The sequence below is a fragment of the Artemia franciscana genome, chromosome 18 (assembly GCF_032884065.1).
Source record: "Artemia franciscana chromosome 18, ASM3288406v1, whole genome shotgun sequence".
Classification (NCBI taxonomy): Eukaryota; Metazoa; Arthropoda; class Branchiopoda; order Anostraca; family Artemiidae; genus Artemia; species Artemia franciscana.
The window spans coordinates 1,399,855-1,419,596 of record NC_088880.1 but is presented as its reverse complement, the minus strand read 5'-3'; the positions used below and the strand labels follow the sequence as shown (position 1 = coordinate 1,419,596).

At 37.5% G+C, this 19,742-nt stretch overlaps 1 protein-coding gene across 3 annotated transcripts in view; it reads right to left on the bottom strand.

The window, feature by feature from the left end:
• Positions 1-19,742, bottom strand: part of LOC136038489 (transcriptional coactivator YAP1-like) — a 66,374-nt gene that overhangs the window by 42,144 nt on the left and 4,488 nt on the right. Inside the window, exon 1 of one of the 3 annotated variants that reach the window (XM_065721574.1) lies at positions 3,469-3,687. The exons of the other annotated variants lie outside the window; for them this stretch is intronic. The gene's annotated coding sequence lies outside the window, so the exon portion shown is untranslated. Of the gene's footprint in view, positions 1-3,468; positions 3,688-19,742 lie in introns of those variants that run through there. 3 annotated transcript variants of the gene reach the window in all.

Here is a 19,742-nt window from a genome sequence, read left to right as displayed (position 1 = left end):
GCACATTCCATGCTCCAATCTAGGTCTCTCCAGGCTTTTATAGAGTAGACATTATTGCTGGGGATCTACTAGTGATTGTGCACTTAATGATACCAAGAGTTTGGTTAGCCTCTGCTACTATAACACGGGTGTGGCAGTTGAATTTGAGGTCTTCATCAACACAAACTCCAAAATTTATATCTGAGATACTCTCGGAAATCGGTTGTTTCTCACCGGAATTTGAAAACATTGAATATTGCCATCGTGAGTTATTTCTTCCAAAAATGTAAAACATTGAAGTTTTCAACATTAAACTCGGGTCTCGATATACTGGCCCGTTTGCAAAAGCAATCTAGGTCTAACATTATTGAGCCTACACCCTGCTGTGTCTTGGAAGGACCAATAAGTTTCGCGTCATCAGCATATAGGCTAAGTTTATTGGTCACGTTTTGGAGCATCGTCAATGTAGATACTGAAAAGTGTAGGCCCAAAAACAGTTCCTTGATGTACCCCACTTAAGACCTTTCAAGCTATACCACCTTCACCAAAAACCCTGAAGCGCTACTTTTTTCCCCTTCAAGACAGACATAATCCAGTCCACCATACCCTCTTCCATGCCAATTGCCTTCAGTTACAATTGGAGCCTTTGATGACAGACTTTATTGAAGGCTTTAGCAAAATCTAGCATAGCCATATCAACTGCGACACTTTGGGCAAAGAGCTCAGTTAACTAATAACATGAGTCAACCAGATTTATCCGTTGACTCATCTACCTGCTTGAAATCCGTCTCGGTATTTTTATATAAAGTTATTTGTGGCCAAATGTTTGAGAACGGCAGCATTTACAATACCTTCTAGGATTTTTCCAACAACAGAGGCAATGCTGATTGGCAAATAATTGGGAGCTTTGGTTCTGTCACCTCATTTGTGTATTGGTGAGATATGGGCAACTTTCCAGTCCAATGGTATGACTTTGGTGTCGACAGATTTTTGGAACAGACATGACAGTGGTAGAACTAATTGGACGTGTGCTTCCTTTAAGAGTCGTGGATGAATGCCATCTAGCCCGACAGACTTATTTGGATCAAGGTTTTTAAGCTGAGATTCAAGCTCAGCCTACTTGAGTGTCAATTCTGTAGTTTGGTGGGGCTGGCAGAGGACACTGTCTGCAGATGTGAATACTGACGTAAATTGGTAATTCAAGGCATCAGCAATTTTCGGGGAGTTATTTGACTGGATTCCATTACAAATCAGCTCAGTAGCCATGTGCCTACCAGGCTTATGTGCAGAGGCGTATTTCCAGAACTTCTTGGGGTTGGTTTTGAGGTTACAGCAATGGCCTCCTTGTAAGTCTCTATGAATTTCCTGAACTTTGTTCCTTACAGCTTTGAACTTAATTAGGTAGTCAGTCCTATGTGGGTCCTGCTTTATGAGCTTCGAAAGCTTCTTTTTCTTGTTTCCTGGCAATGTTCATTTCTTTAGTCTTAAAGGGGAGAGTTCTCAGTTTGCGTCTCCATGTGATAATTGTGTTTTTAATGACAGCGTCCAACAACACATATTGTGCAACAGAGCTTTGGATGGGTACAGTGAATAATATTCAAATAAACAATTTGAAAATATACATAACCTTTGGGGTTCTATAGAGCCAAAGCAATTCTGTCCCTTCATCACGATATAAACTTAAATATAGACAAATATTAATCAACATTCTGCCTCAACATGCCCTGGAACTTCCAACTCAATTTCCTTAGCCTTTCTTGAGATATCACAGATACTCCCTTTTGATAACCGTGGATGCGTATAGTTTCTTTTGATTTAGTGCAACATCCCATACATCATATTCTAAAAGTTTCAGTCGTAGTTGCAAGTAATCACTGTCACAGTTGCAAGTAATTGCAGTTGTTGGTACATGCAATAGCAAGTAGTTGCATTTACAGTCATAAGTAGTTGCAAAAGTATCAATAGCATAAATAATAGAAAATTCAGGATCAAACATGCACCCTTCCCAAATAACAAAACCTATATGTGAACACTGGCTAATTTACATAACTTAAAGCCCTTGCCACAATAGCTGTGGGGGTATGTCATCCCTAGAGACGCGGTTATTGTTTTATACAAAATGGCAATCTTAAAACTGTGATTGGATGTCTTTGGGGGGGGGGCCTTAAAAAAAGCACTATAATTTTCAATTACCAATTGAATAAGCCCCCTCCAAAGTTTTTACGACAGTTCTTTCCATACAAAGTGGTCTAGGGGGAAAATGCAAGGAGGTTACTTAGCTCTTTACTTAGACAGAACTGCTATGCTGTTGCAAAGCTGAAAAATAAATTCACACATTTTTAATGTTTTCTGAATAGCCCAGCGTAAGTGAAGTAAGTTTCACTTTTGTGACAAGTTGAGAGAATTGCTTATGAACAGAAACCAAGAAATCGATGCATGGATGGACATATGACCACCGAACTTACAATAACCAACCAAACCTTAAAACAAAGAAGCCAACTAAATTTTACTATATATATGTAAACCACAAATAATTTGAGAATAGATACTAGGCTCGGTGACAAATTCCTTTCTATTGCGCCTGAAAATATGAAACAAAAACTGTGTTTATTCATGCTTCAACAGAGCAGAAGGGGGAGGGGTCAGTCTTGACTGTTTGCCTGGCTTTTTGATGTATGAATTTAATCAAATGGTTATTTTCAATAAGCTAGAGACCATTGGTCTGCTTCATCTTCTTTTAGTAATTTAAACTCAAATAAATCAGGCATTTTCAGGATCAATTTGAATGAAAGCAGTCAGTTCAATAAATATTATTAAGAACATTACAGTTTATAAGATTTGAAGAACATTAAAAAAAAAAAAAAAAAAAAAAAAAAAAAAAAAAAAAACTATTTGTGAAACTTCAAACGTTAAACTTCAAACCAACATAAACAGTATCATTGACGAAATCATGTTTAATTAATCATGTTCTCAAAAGATTCAGCCTCCAGCAAAAGAATGCCAGCCCCCTATGTGGAGGTTTGCTGATGATCATAGGTAGCCCCAAGCTCCAACCTGTAGGGGTTGTATTTTCCACTATCCTTGAGAGTGGGGAGATGCAGCACCCTATGTGTGTGAAGTATGCCTATCATCTCCCTTCTCCTCCTAGAAAAATGATGATGCAAAAACATTACTTTTCATACTCTTTAAACCTCCCCCTCCCCTGAACAGGCTTCAACCTGCATACATCTTTGTATGTGATGAATCTATAATTCATAATAACATTATTACACATACATCCAATCCTGAGGAGAGGGTTAAATTATTTGGGGCATGGGATCATAAGCAGGAAAAGGTGAGTTTACTAGCAACAGTTAATTGCACATAGGGATGGGTCATTTGAATCAATGCAATGGAGATTCAAACACTTACGAGGTGGTAACATATACTCTATATAGTTTCAAACCTACCTGAGATTAGTAAATGTACATAAAAAGATATAAGACTTACTCATGGTTTTAGCAAAATGATAATTATTCAAAAATAATCATGTTTCTGGATAGACCCTGCAGGTTTATATCCATCCCCCAACAAATGAGGTATCCCAGAGTAGAATGTTATCAGTTACTCTTTATCCTATATGTACCAGGAACTGGCTTCTATTTACAATGAAAAAATCAGTTTAATAAATAGTCCAGATCACAGATTGTTACCATGGGCGCCGGCAGGGGACCTGGAAATTTGGGACTATACAGTAATTATAAGGAAAACAAAGGAAAAAGAGCAGAACAGGGAAAACAATGTGTTTTACCCCATTGTTGGCTGCCTGCCAATAGGTTTTGACCCTTAATATAATTTTTTCCAATGATTTGGTTGGAGCAACAAAAAAAAAAAAAAAATCAAATTCTTCATAGTAATGAATGGTAAGTAAATAACGATCCTTGTCAATAACGAAAGTAAAAGAGCCTAACTATAGATAACATTAAATCAAAGAATCAGCTTTTCATGGTGATCCTAAATATGTATTTGTTAATAAGTAATTAGTGTAGTTATTAGCACATAAGAAAATTTGTATAATTATGGAAAACTACTTACTAAGGGTTAATTTCGGTAAAAATATGCCGTCAACTTTTACTTGCATTGCGAGAGTACGCAACCATAATCGGAGGTGTTTCCTCTGAACAGAATGGTGAGAATTTTTTCTCCTAAATGGATACGTTTTTGTCTTCTTTTTTTTCAGGAGTGATTGCATTTACCTAGTTGCCACTTTGAAAAAGATTTCAATTTTTTACAGTTATGAAGTATAAAGGTGTCAAATATATTGGTTTTTGGTATTCAAAGTTAAACTAAAAATATATTTGGATATTTGACAACCAGGTTCAAAACTGTTGATATTGTTAAAAATATCTGTCCAACACATCAGCTTTGTTCAACAGAACTGACTGCTGGGAGTTTGTATCTTAGTTTTTGTAAGTAGGCTATTGTTTTGTGTATTTTTTTGTGTAATTACTTACTTTTTTCATTATTATATGTATTGTTATGTATCCATTACCTTCAGAAAAATGTTTTTCTTTGAGCATCATTAAATTAAAAAAAAACAGATTTTTAACTGAAGGGGCAACATTAAAACTTAACACAAACGGGAATTATCACGTATATGAGTGAGGTTGCCCCCTCCTCAACATCTTGATCTTCACGCTACAATTTTTCAGCACTTTAAACAATATATGTATTGTTCTAATTAAACAACGCTTTTGTTTCAGGAGTCGTTTTAAAGAATTGAGACAAAATTTAAAGAGCGAGGTGTTGAGGATGGGGCAACCTGACTAATATACGAAATAATTTCTCCTTACTTACGGTTCGTTACCACGAACTGTTTGATTACCCATCAAAATCCAAACAGATATCATTGAAATATTGATTTTTTTTTTCTGTGTTACCAAAAGTATTACCTTCATAATTCTTTACAGTTTCATGGAATGTAATTAAACAAATAGAGAAGGGTTTTCAACTAAAGTAAGCAGCAAGTTTAAAACTTAAACAAATTGAAATTACTCTGTATATAAATGGGACAGCCCCCTTATCAACACCTTGCTCATTAAACAAGTTTTTTAATGCTTTGAAAAATCTTTTTTTTTCAATTACAAATTTTCTTTAGAAATTTAAACAAAAGCCAAAATTCACAGTAAAGAGTAAGGAACTACAGAGGAAACAGTCCCCTTCATACAAAGAATAATCTGTTGAAATATGTTTCAAATCTGTTGTCATTGCTTTCTGTTGAAAAGCTCTTTTTTTATTAAATTTCTGATTGTTCTTCAAATCACACCCAGGCCTAACCATGATATAGCTTGAGGTACTGGTCCCTTTTGTACACTGATTAGTACCGTCCTAAATTTATTTATACAATGTCAATTTTGGCTAAAGTTTGAATACACTTTAAAAATTGGCAATTAATAGTAAGTTTGGTAAAAAGTCCTAGTCGATATTACTACTAAAGAATATGGTTGGATGAAAAGGAGTATTATTGTTTGTAAGAAATTACAATACATAGCCAAGTCAAACTTGGAACAAGCAAAATTAACATAAGTAAGGCTGTTAACCCCTGTGCCTCCTAAAAACCAGAAAACAATTTGCACTTTACTGAAAAAAAAAGCAAATGACCATAGATTGCCAGTGTAATTGGCATATACTGACATTTCATCCTTAAGGTTTTGATAATTTTTCATTCATAAATGTATGAAAGGTGAAAACATTTCAAACGTATTTTGTTTTCAGCAAAGGGCAAATTGTATTCTGATCATTGAAAGGGCAAATTGAATGCATAATGGGGGGGGGGTAACATACCTTATATCCCTAAAACATAGTTACTGGACTGTTTAACTAAGCTGAACAAAATGGCTGTCTCAAAATCTTGACTGGACGCGTTTGGAAAATGAATGTGCTTTAGAGATGGGCTGCCTGCTCTCCCATCTCTTGTTATTCTTAAAAGGGGCACCAGACACTCACACTGTAATGGGGGAGCAAGGGGGAGGACTTCCCCTTTCATATATCTAGTAAAAGCATTTTAAAAATTTCTTAAAACTTTAAGGAATACATATCAGCATATGTATACTAACTTGACAGCACACTACAATAGCTGTGGGGGTATGTCATCCCTAGAGACGCGGTTATTGTTTTATACAAAATGGCAATCTTAAAACTGTGATTGGATGTCTTTGGGGGGGGGGGCCTTAAAAAAAGCACTATAATTTTCAATTACCAATTGAATAAGCCCCCTCCAAAGTTTTTACGACAGTTCTTTCCATACAAAGTGGTCTAGGGGGAAAATGCAAGGAGGTTACTTAGCTCTTTACTTAGACAGAACTGCTATGCTGTTGCAAAGCTGAAAAATAAATTCACACATTTTTAATGTTTTCTGAATAGCCCAGCGTAAGTGAAGTAAGTTTCACTTTTGTGACAAGTTGAGAGAATTGCTTATGAACAGAAACCAAGAAATCGATGCATGGATGGACATATGACCACCGAACTTACAATAACCAACCAAACCTTAAAACAAAGAAGCCAACTAAATTTTACTATATATATGTAAACCACAAATATTTTGAGAATAGATACTAGGCTCAGTGACAAATTCCTTTCTATTGCGCCTGAAAATATGAAACAAAAACTGTGTTTATTCATGCTTCAACAGAGCAGAAGGGGGAGGGGTCAGTCTTGACTGTTTGCCTGGCTTTTTGATGTATGAATTTAATCAAATGGTTATTTTCAATAAGCTAGAGACCATTGGTCTGCTTCATCTTCTTTTAGTAATTTAAACTCAAATAAATCAGGCATTTTCAGGATCAATTTGAATGAAAGCAGTCAGTTCAATAAATATTATTAAGAACATTACAGTTTATAAGATTTGAAGAACATTTAAAAAAAAAACTATTTGTGAAACTTCAAACGTTAAACCTAAAACCAACATAAACAGTATCATTGACGAAATCATGTTTAATTAATCATGTTCTCAAAAGATTAAGCCTCCAGCAAAAGAATGCCAGCCCCCTATGTGGAGGTGTGCTGATGATCATAGGTAGCCCCAAGCTCCAACCTGTAGGGGTTGTATTTTCCATCTATCCTTGAGAGTGGGGAGATGCAGCACCCTATGTGTGTGAAGTATGCCTATCATCTCCCTTCTCCTCCTAGAAAAATGATGATGCAAAAACATTACTTTTCATACTCTTTAAACCTCCCCCTCCCCTGAACAGGCTTCAACCTGCATACATCTTTGTATGTGACGAATCTATAATTCATAATAACATTATTACACATACATCCAATCCTGAGGAGAGGGTTAAATTATTTGGGGCATGGGATCATAAGCAGGAAAAGGTTAGTTTACTAGCAACAGTTATTGCACATAGGGATGGGTCATTTGAATCAATGCAATGGAGATTCAAACACTTACGAGGTGGTAACATATACTCTATATAGTTTCAAACCTACCTGAGATTAGTAAATGTACATAAAAAGATATAAGACTTACTCATGGTTTTAGCAAAATGATAATTATTCAAAAATAATCATGTGTCTGGATAGGCCCTGCAGGTTTATATTCATCCCCCAACAAATGAGGTATCCCAGAGTAGAATGTTATCAGTTACTCTTTATCCTATATGTACCAGGAACTGGCTTCTATTTACAATGAAAAAATCAGTTTAATAAATAGTCCAGATCACAGATTTTTACCGTGGGCGCTGGCAGGGGACCTGGAAATTTGGGACTATACAGTAATTATAAGGAAAACAAAGGAAAAAGAGCAGAACATGGAAAACAATGTGTTTTACCCCATTGTTGGCTGCCTGCCAATAGGTTTTGACCCTTAATATAATTTTTTCCAATGATTTGGTTGGAGCAACAAAAAAAAAAAAAAAATCAAATTCTTCATAGTAATGAATGGTAAGTAAATAACGATCCTTGTCAATAACGAAAGTAAAAGAGCCTAACTATAGATAACATTAAATCAAAGAATCAGCTTTTCATGGTGATCCTAAATATGTATTTGTTAATAAGTAATTAGTGTAGTTATTAGCACATAAGAAAATTTGTATAATTATGGAAAACAACTTACTAAGGGTTAATTTCGGTAAAAATATGCCGTCAACTTTTACTTGCATTGCGAGAGTACGCAACCATAATCGGAGGTGTTTCCTCTGAACAGAATGGTGAGAATTTTTTCCCCTAAATGGATATGTTTTTGTCTTCTTTTTTTTCAGGAGTGATTGCATTTACCTAGTTGCCACTTTGAAAAAGATTTCAATTTTTTACAGTTATGAAGTATAAAGGTGTCAAATATATTGGTTTTTGGTATTCAAAGTTAAACTAAAAATATATTTGGATATTTGACAACCAGGTTCAAAACTGTTGATATTGTTAAAAATATCTGTCCAACACATCAGCTTTGTTCAACAGAACTGACTGCTGGGAGTTTGTATCTTAGTTTTTGTAAGTAGGCTATTGTTTTGTGTATTTTTTTGTGTAATTACTTACTTTTTTTATTATTATATGTATTGTTATGTATCCATTACCTTCAGAAAAATGTTTTTCTTTGAGCATCATTAAATTAAAAAAAAAATTTTTAACTGAAGGGGCAACATTAAAACTTAACACAAACGGGAATTATCACGTATATGAGTGAGGTTGCCCCCTCCTCAACACCTCGATCTTCACGCTACAATTTTTCAGCACTTTAAACAATATATGTATTGTTCTAATTAAACAACGCTTTTGTTTCAGGAGTCGTTTTAAAGAATTGAGACAAAATTTAAAGAGCGAGGTGTTGAGGATGGGGCAACCTGACTAATATACGAAATAATTTCTCCTTACTTACGGTTCGTTACCACGAACTGTTTGATTACCCATCAAAATCCAAACAGATATCATTGAAATATTGATTATTTTTTTTCTGTGTTACCAAAAGTATTGCCTTCATAATTCTTTACAGTTTCATGGAATGTAATTAAACAAATAGAGAAGGGTTTTCAACTAAAGTAAGCAGCAAGTTTAAAACTTAAACAAATTGAAATTACTCTGTATATAAATGGGACAGCTCCCTTATCAACACCCTACTCGTTAAACAAGTTTTTTAGTGCTTTGAAAAATCTTTTTTTTATTTAAACAAAAGCCAAAATTCACAGTAAAGAGTAAGGAACTACAGAGGAAACAGTCCCCTTCATACAAAGAATAATCTGTTGAAATATGTTTCAAATCTGTTGTCATTGCTTTCTGTTGAAAAGCTCTTTTTTATTCAATTTCTGATTGTTCTTCAAATCACACCCAGGCCTAACCATGATATAGCTTGAGGTACTGGTCCCTTTTGTACACTGATTAGTACCGTCCTAAATTTATTTATACAATGTCAATTTTGGCTAAAGTTTGAATACACTTTAAAAATTGGCAATTAATAGTAAGTTTGGTAAAAAGTCCTAGTTGATATTACTACTAAAGAATATGGTTGGATGAAAAGGAGTATTATTGTTTGTAAGAAATTACAATACATAGCCAAGTCAAACTTGGAACAAGCAAAATTAACATAAGTAAGGCTGTTAACCCCTGTGCCTCCTAAAAACCAGAAAACAATTTGCACTTTACTGAAAAAAAAAAGCAAATGACCATAGATTGCCAGTGTAATTGGCATATACTGACATTTCATCCTTAAGGTTTTGATAATTTTTCATTCATAAATGTATGAAAGGTGAAAACATTTCAAACGTATTTTGTTTTCAGCAAAGGGCAAATTGTATTCTGATCATTGAAAGGGCAAATTGAATGCATAATGGGGGGGGGGGGTAACATACCTTATATCCCTAAAACATAGTTACTGGACTGTTTAACTAAGCTGAACAAAATGGCTGTCTCATAATCTTGACTGGACGCGTTTGGAAAATGAATGTGCTTTAGAGATGGGCTGCCTGCTCTCCAATCTCTTGTTATTCTTAAAAGGGGCACCAGACACTCACACTGTAATGGGGGAGCAAGGGGGAGGACTTCCCCTTTCATATATCTAGTAAAAGCATTTTAAAAATTTCTTAAAACTTTAAGGAATACATATCAGCATATGTATACTAACTTGACAGCCCACTACCATTTTTTCCAGTTGAGTGCAAATCATGGTCTGGTCTTGAGAAGGTATGGGGTTGTCAAAGACAAAATTTCCTGACATTTCAACTACACTAAACAAAATGGCTATCTCAAAATTTTAATCAGATGTGTTTCGGGAATTGATGGGCATGTGTGTGGGCTTGTTGTTCTCCAATCACTTTTGACTAATAAAAAGGGCACTAGCTCTTTCAATTTCTAATCAAATTAGCCTTTTTTGAAGTTTCTATGACAACAAATGGCCATCTTAAAATTTCCATTAGATGCATTTTGTGAAAATACAACGTTTAGGGGGGGCTTATCCACCCTCTGATTACTCTAAATCTTAAAAAAGGCACTAGAACTTCTGATTATCAATCCAATGAGCTCCCTCTGAAGTTTATATGATCATCCTTTCCATATATACCTTAGCCCCCAGGGCATAACTTACAACCCTTGCCCTGAGGGCTTTGGGGGTTGTCATCCTCAAAGACATAATTTACAGACCTTCCAATTAAATTGAACAAAATGGCTATCTAAAAATTTTTGTTGAATGTGTCTGAGGAAATGGTGGGTGTGGGAAGGGGTTAGTTGCCCTGCAATAGCTTTTGACTATTAAAAAGGGCACTGGCCTTTTCAATTTCCAACTGAATGAGATGTTTCCAAAGTTTCTATGACAACAAATGACCATCTCAAAATTTCTATCAGATACATTTCAGGAAAATATAAGGTATGGTGGTGGGGGGGGGTATCCACCATCCCAACACTAAATCTTAAAAAGGGCACTAGAATTTCTGATTACCAATCCAACAAGCCCCTTCCGAATTTTATCTGATCACTCTTTTTATATATACCTTATATGCCCTGAGGATATAACTTACAACCCTTGCCCTGAGGACTGTGTGTGTGGGGGGTGTCATCTTCAAAGACATAATTTCCAGTCTTTTCAATAATGGTGAACAAAATGGCTATCTCAAATTTTGATTGGATGTGCTAGGGGAAATGGTGGGCGAGGGAGGGGGGTTAGCTGCACTCCAATCACTTTTGACAGTTGAAAAATGCACTAACCCTTCCAATTTTTAACAAAATGAGCTCTTTTTGAACAATAATAACAAATTTACAATAATAATTTGAAATTTGAAACAAATTTACAATTTTTTCTACAATAACAAATGGCAATCTCAGAATTTCTATCAGATGTATTTCAGGAATATATGCAGTGTGTGGGGAGGGAGTATCCACCATCCAATCACTCTGAATCTTAAAACGGCACTAGAACTTCTGATTACCAAATCCAGCACCCTCTGAAGTTTATACAATCACCCTTTTCATATATACCTTATATACCCCCAGGGCATAACTTACAAACCTTGCCCTGAGGGCTGTGTGTGCGCGGGGGGGGGGGGTTGTTGTTGTCTTCAAAGACATAATTTCCAGTCCTTTCAATTATGTAGAACAAAATGGCTATCTCAAAATTTTGATTGAACGTGTATGGGGAAACGGTGGGCATTGGAGGGGGTTAGTTGTCCTCTAATCACTTTTGACTATTAAAAAGGGCACTGGCTCTTTCAATTCCCAATCGAACTAGCTGAGTATAGAGGAAATCCACCCTCCAATCACTCTGAATCTTAAAAAGTGCTCTAGAACTTCTGATTACCAGTCCAATGAGCCCATTCTGGAGTTTTTATAATCACCATTTCTATTTGTACCTCATAAGCCCCAAGGGCATAACTTATAAATCTTGCCCTGAGGGCTGTGAGGGGTTGTTATCCTTAAAAACATATTTTTTGGACCTTTCAATTACATTGAACCAAGTGGCTATCTCAAAATTTTTATGGATGTGTTTAGGGAGATTGTGAGCACGGGAGGGGGGTTAGTTGTTGTTCAATCACTTTTAACTGTTTAAACAGGCACTGACCCTTTCAATATCCAATCAAATGAGCTCTTTTTGAAGTTTCTATGACAACAAAAGACAATCTCATAATTTCTATTAGATGCATTTTGAGAAAATGCAAGGTGTTTAGAAGGAGGGGGAATCTACCCTCACAATCAATCTCAAGAAGGGCACTGAACCTTCTGAATAGCAAGGGTGAATACAATCACTTTTTACATATACCTTATATGGCCCCAGGGCATAACTTACAACCCCTGCCCTGAGGGCTGTCCTCAAAGACATCAATTCTGGATCTTTCAACTACATTGAACAAAATGGCTACCTCAAAATTTGGATTAAATGTGTTCGGGGAAATGGTGGGCATGGAGGGGGGTTAGTTGCCCTCCAATAAATTTTTGACAATTAAAAAGGACACTAGCCCTCTCAATTTATAATCAAATGAGCTTTCTTTGAAGTTTCTACAATAATTCCTTTGATACAAAGTGCCCTGGTCTAAACAAAAAACAATAATAATAATGATAATCATCCAAATCATCATACTATTCCTGACATTGTTGACCATGGTGTACTACACTCATCTCCAATAGATAAGGCTGACCTTCTAAACGCTCAATTTGCTTCTGCCTTTACCCAAGACTCAAGTGCCTCCTCACAAAATCCTCCATCATATGAAGTGCTTTTTCCCATGCCTAATCTGTCAGTAAGTGAAATAATAGTTTTTAATAGCCTTGGGAAGCTTGATGTAAATAAATCAAAGGGACCAGACAGTGTTCATCCATGTCTTCTTAAGGAGTGTTGAAAAGCTCTCAGTTACCCCCTGTGCATGCTGCTCTGGTTATCTCTTCAAAATGGGGAACTACTGCATGAGTGGAAAACATCTCATAGAACCCCAATCCATAAAAAGGGACAAAGAGACTCTGCAGAAAATTACCATCCTATAAGCATCACTTCTGCAGCTGTTAAGGTGCTTGAGAGATTTGTTAACAAAGCTTTAATTGAACATCTTGAGGTCAATAACATCCTCTCCACATCACAACATGGATTCAGATCTGGTAGATCTGTGGACACTAACCTCATCCAAACATATGAATTAGTGACTACACTGCTTGATAAGGGTCTTCCTGTTGACATGATTCTTCTTGATCTGTCCAACGCATTTGACAAGGTTTGTCATGAATTCCTCATAATCAAACTGAAGGCTGCAGGTGTCAATGAAGGTGTTGTATAATTGATTATGGGCTTCCTCTCTGAAAGATCACATGGTGTCAGAGTGTTTGATTCACAAGGAACTCCTTATTTCTCTTCTCCCACAACTATATTGAGTGACATGCCCCAGGGCACTATTCTTGGACCAACACTTTTCAACTTCTATGTCAACAATTTACCCACCCTTCAGTCATGCAGATGACTCAAAACTAGTTGGAAAAGTGGCTACTCCCTCTGACCAGCAATCAATTCAAACAGATCTTGACAGTCTAGGGAGATGGGCTAACATGTGGCTCCTTACTTTTAATGTTGACAAATGCCATGTCATCCATTTTGGCAAACACAACAAGCATCATAAGTATTTCCTTCAAGATAACTTCCTTTCTGCTGTTTCTGAACAAAGAGATCTTGGGGTTATTGTTGATCACCAATTAAAGTTTAACAGCCATGCTAAGTCTGTCTCATCTTCTGCAAATAAATCCTTTGGTATCATAAAAAGAACCATCTCTAGCCAACAACCAAGAGTTTTTATGAAGTTATTTAAGGCGCTTGTACTACCACCTCTGGAGGTTGGAACGTCATTGGCAGTCCGTTTTTTCAAAAAGATAAGAAGTTGCTTGAGGATGTCCAGTGTTGTGCCACTAAGATGGTTAGCAGCATGAATAAATTTCCATACAAAGAAAGACTACATTGTTTGAAGCTGCTGACACTGACATACTAAAGAAAAGGAGTGATATTCATGTCAACAAACCCATGTGTTATTTACGAATTTCTAATTGTGGATTATTGCCTCAAATAGTGAGTCAAAGACATTTTTCCATACCTAGTGTGTTATTTTCCTTATTAATAGACCCTAAAGTGTTATACTATACTTACTTACCTTGGATTTTTATTGTGTTTGATTTGTTTCTAGTTGGTGATATATAAGTGTAATTCCCTAGAGATTTCAACGTGTCCTGATTTCGACTTTTTTTTGTCGCTGTTGCCGCTCCGAAGTTGCCAATATAATTTCTTTTGGGCGAATTTGAAAAATCAGCCAAAAAGTCGGCAGCCGAAAACGTTTGGAAAGTTTGGTTATCATATTCAAAGTCCAGTGAAATTTCGTCAAAAAGCCACCAACAGACCAGAGAATTGAAGATTGTGTGATTTAAATGTGTTTGTCTAATTAGGCTAAACTTACAAGACCTCTGTCAAGAGATTTAGATAGTAAATGACTTCAGCATAGGCTTCAGTCTAGTCAAGGTTACTCTGCTGAATTTCATCGGCTGTCGAGTGAGGATTGGTTGTCTGAAGAATTATCTGGATCTAAAATCAAATTCTTTTGAAGAATTTTCCATGCAAAGCGAGCCGCGAAATAATATTCCCGATAGGTAAACGTACACAGGTTGTAAGCAGAAGAGGGGCGGGTGCCTGCCGCAAGAGCCGTACGTACCTGCTGGTATTTAGTTACCCTTAAATTGCGGGGAATAGGTGAGCAGGTCCCGACGCTTCCCTTATACTTGTGTACGCTATCCGAAAATTGCGTTGAATGCTGTGACGTAAGCGATGGGGACTCTCGTACGCAATGCTGTACTGAACTTTCTCACGCGATCCATGCAAGCGGGGAACAAAATTGAAAGCATTGTTAAGCGAGCTGTGGAGTTCTTTGATCATGCTGAAATTCTTAGTGCGAAGGAGAAACTTATAACGCTTGCCAATGAGATTGGTTATGATTACGTCTATCGGAAAACGGCAAACGATTCTGATAACGTGATGGAAATGGCGAAAATCCTAGCCCTTTGCGCTAAAGAGAAAAAGCCCTTGCCTACTTTCGTAATTTTTGATCCGCAGGAAGTGCCCACCTGCCCTGATGAAGTCAGTGCCTGCGTGAGAATAAAAGTAAACGAGATGTGTCGAAAGTTTGATGCCGGATTAGGGGCTATCGCGGATAAGATCAAACTTGCATCTGAACAGTGTGCTCAGCAGCTCGCCGGGGTATCGCAGCAATGTACTACCATAAGCGACGCTATTTCCCAGGGCTCACCCACTCCCCGTTCAGCAGCGAATCCGCCATCAAAGCCACTTTACTCGGTGGTTGTGAAAGCAAACGATATGCCGCCTGAGTTAACGTCCCCACAATCCCGGAAAGACTTCTTTGCAAAGGCTTGCCCTAGCGACGTAAGCTCCGATTCTCTTACTCTGAAACGTAGCAACGATGAATGGAAGATTCTTGTCCAGTCTCGAGATGCCGCTACCCAACTTGCAGAAGCAATGAAAAGGAAGAACATAACCACTAAAGTCAAAGTTCCCCAGTTTGTCGGTATCATGAAAAGAGTACCCTCTTCAGTTAGCGAGAGTGAACTCTGTCAAATTGCTGGTTGCGACAAAGTGGCGCAATGCGGATCTACGAGAGCGTTCAAGTTATTCTATGCAAGTCGACAAACACTTGAAAACGCTATCGCGAACCCGCTGAAGATTTGTTTAGAACTGTTCAGGATTGAAGAGTTCCGCTTTCTACCGAGGAGGTGTTTCAAGTGCCATGCTGTTGGTCATTTAGCAGCTGACTGTTCGCAACCAGAAAGGTGTTCGCGCTGCGGTGGCGATGGTCACAGCTCTAGTAAGGACAACCCATGTAGTAATCCGCAAAAATGCCTAAACTGCGGCTCTAGTAGACACTCTTGCTACCATGCTGCTTGTCCCTTTAACAAAGCCCAGCCTAACACTAGCACGTAAATGGAAAATCGAATATTCTGCTGGAATATGAACGGTAAAGTGTTGGACAGAATCCCCCTTCTAACTGACCTTTCTAAAGAATATAACTGTATTTGCATACAGGAACACTTTCTGACCGATGATAGTGTAAACCTTCTAAAGTTTTCCTCGGATATGCATTACCTCGTTCAACCTGCGCGAAGATCTGGGACTCGGGGTCGTCCCTCTGGTGGCCTAGCCATAATCACGCGCTCTAACTCGGGGCCCCCCGTGTGTGTTGAGCAGAATGAATGGTTCCAAGCTGCCAAAATGCATGGCGTGTTTTTCGTAAATGTTTATTTACCAACCAATTACAATGACATCGCTTCAGAAAAGAAGTTTGCAAAAGCATGCCAGAAGCTCGGAAAGTGCCTCCTCAGTTTAGTCCAGAAATCATGCCCTGTTATAATTCTTGGTGACTTTAACTGCAATCTCGACGATCATTCCTGCCCTCGGGCTGTACTATTGCTGAACGCCTTACCAAGCGGATTTAAAGTTGCTAAGAAGGATAAGTGCTATTCCTATATCAGTACCGCAAAAACCGTCTCAAATCTTGATCATGTAGTAACTTACAAACTGGACCTAGAGTCAGTCTCGGTTGGATCTGACGGTGCCTATTCGGATCATTTACCTCTCTCTTTTGCAATACCAGCCGTCAGTCCCCAGTGTGCTCCAAAAACCAAGCCTGAGCCAGCACGTGATTGGAAAAAAGTAGTCCGTGAGCAGTTCCAGCTCAATTGTGAACAAATTTTGAAGAAAATTAAAGTGCCTTTCCACCTCCTACAGTGGGATTGTGACCTAACGGAAAGCGAGATACGCCTGCAACTGAACATGTATTTCTACGAAATTTGCCACTCCTTGAGAGTAGCTGAAAGGGTTGCTGTCCCATTACGTAGCGTCCGACGTGGGTCGCGAGTGAAAGGATGGGCCTCTAACAGTGAGCTTGTGAAGGCAAGAGCAGCTGCCAAGTTCTGGCTGGGGGTTTGGCACGAGTGCGACCGGCCAAAAAGCGGGGTAGTCAATGAATTGCGGGTTTATACAAAACGGCGGTTCGCGAAAGAGCTACGAAAACATCGTAGTAGCCTCAAACGGGAAACAGTTTCAAAAATCATTGAAAACCCTAATTTGGTCTGGAAGCTCCGTGCCAGGCCTGTAGAAAGTACGGGACAAAATGCTAGTGATATAGATGAGGAAATATGGGTAGATTATTTTGCTGCTGAATTCTCCCCACCAGATGAAGTGAAAAATAAAAAGTTTAGCGAAGAGCTCGATCAGCTTATGACGAAAGAGCATAATTACCTCGTGATTTCTAGTGCGAAAATAACCCACCTTTGTCAAAAATTAAAGAAGAAATTATCCGCCGGTGCCGACCAAATCTGTGCTCTACACCTACTGAATGGTGGTCCAGTTCTATCGGAGCATTTAGCAATAGCTTACCAAATTATACTAACACATGGTATTGTACCGGACATTTTCTGTTTAGGTGTGATCACTCCAGTTTTGAAAAAGGGTAAACCTGCTCATGAACCATCGTCATACAGACCCATTACTGTATCATCTGTGTTTTGCAAGCTATTTGAAAAGCTCATAATTTCGGACATTAAAGCTAGTTGTAAAGTGCCTCCCCACCAGTTTGGATTCCAAGCTGGCTTAGGATGTGCCCATGCCTTGCATGTAGCTGCAAATGTTCTACTGGATGCCCACATTTCGAAAGAAAGCCTAGCTATAGGTGAATATGATGTACAGCGGGCTTTTGATTCGGGTATCCATTCTCAGAATATGGTTGAGCTGAGAAAGTCCGGAGTTGACCGTGCTATTGTCAAACCCTTGAACGACATGTATAGTAGGCTCAAGGTCCGTATTAAACTGTCAGGTAAATTAAGTCGTAGGTTTGCTGTGGTGAAGAAAGGTATAAAACAGGGAGCCGTATCATCACCTGATCTGTTCAACAACAGCATATCGACGGCCCAGTCAAAAGTGGCCCCTTGCTGTATTTTTAAAGGCATTGACGTGTCCCTAGTTGGGTTTGCAGATGACCTTCTAAACTTTTCAAGAATTTTGTCTTCTTTGGAATCTAACTTTAAAATTTTGGAGATGGAGTATGATGAAATTGGGTTGAGTTTTAATGTGACAAAATGTGAAGTACTGTTATTTAACTGGAATGCCTCTCAACCCGAAATCCAACTAGGGTCACAGGTGGTCATGCCCTCTAAGTCAATTGTATACCTGGGTCTGCCGATCGGTGAAACTCTTCAGCATACACGAGCACTGCTTGTAAAGCACATCGAGAAGAAGATCAGGTCAGCTTATGGAGCTTCGGTTTCCTCCAAGCGTAATCTAAATAGGTCGCTGCGTGCACAAATATTTGTTGCTGTTGCCTTACCCCATGTTCTTTACGTTTCGCCGTTCTGGAAGTTACTTACAAATTCGAATAAAGTAACTATAAGAAGAATATTCTTCAGGTACCTCAAGTTCCTACTTGAGATGCCATTAAGAACAAGTAATTCTTACCTAACGAGGCGGTATTCAGTACCTGACCCATTTACTGCGGTGGAAGCGTGTCTTGAAAAGTACCGTGATAGAGTAGAAGCGAGTAACCACCAGTGGACCGCCATTCTTACATAGTTGTATTATAGTTCCTTCGTGATTATTTTCATTTCAAGAAGTTTCGTTGTGTTTTGTATGTGCGTTTTCTTCTCTTTTGTTTTTTATCCGTCTTTTGTTCAATTGTGACGGGTTTTTCCAATATATTTATTATTATTTATTATTATTATTTAACCAAAAAATCCTTTCTAAAAATACCCTTCCTGATCTCTTTGCACAGCCCTTGCATTCTGGTACTAGAAGACATTCAATGAAGCTCCCCATGCAGCATTCCACAAGTAGACACAGAAGTCATTTCTTCAGCCAAAGAGTCATCAATCTGTGGAATCAATTGTCTGAGGAAACAGTTTCTGTAACTTCAACCAACATGTTCAAGTCCCACCTTGATAAGGAATGGCTCTACCAGGAGTTCCTTTACAATTGGGAAGCTGCAGAATCCTCCACAAGAATCTAGATCAACCACAATCTACACCAAACCATTTTTTTTCACCACTGGAGCATCACAAGGATGGAAAATCCTTATATCACTCCAAGCTACAATTTAAGGTAAAAAAAATAATAATAATACACTGTGTCCACATTGCTCTTTACTCAGGCAGCACTATTGCACTGCCTATGACATTATAATTCTAAACCATGAATGTAGTTGTGTCATTTAGTTTTTTAACTTGTGTCAATACAACATTGGATTATCTTCACAGATTTTTTTTATTTTCTTTGTATATTTTAGTTTTATGACAAAAAAATGTTTCAGCAAAATGCTGGTTGTCTGAGTTCTTTTCAAATAAAAAGAACTTATATTTATTGTGCTGAAGATATAAATCTGAATATTGTATAATTTATTTTTAATTTGAAAAAAAAGACATAGCATTGATGTTCTTTCCAAGCATGAGAATTGCTATCACCATAGTAAATTTGAATTGTGAAACTTAAAGTTTTTAACTATATAGTGACTCTCCAAGTTTATCTTTTGCTCTTCTTCTTTCCTTGGTAGCTTGAAATTAAGTAGCTCATTTGTGGCTGGCTTGATTCTAAATCCTAAGTCTTAATAAAAATATTAGTTTGTCAAAGTGTAGACATGTCTTTGTTTAGACCTATCTTCTAAGCAATTTTCACTGCCCTAAAAATAAGGACAATAAGATAGTATAAATATAAATAAGATAGTAGCTATATGAGCTATAGATAGTAGCTATAAGATAAAAATAAGATATTAGCTACAAAAGACCTTAGG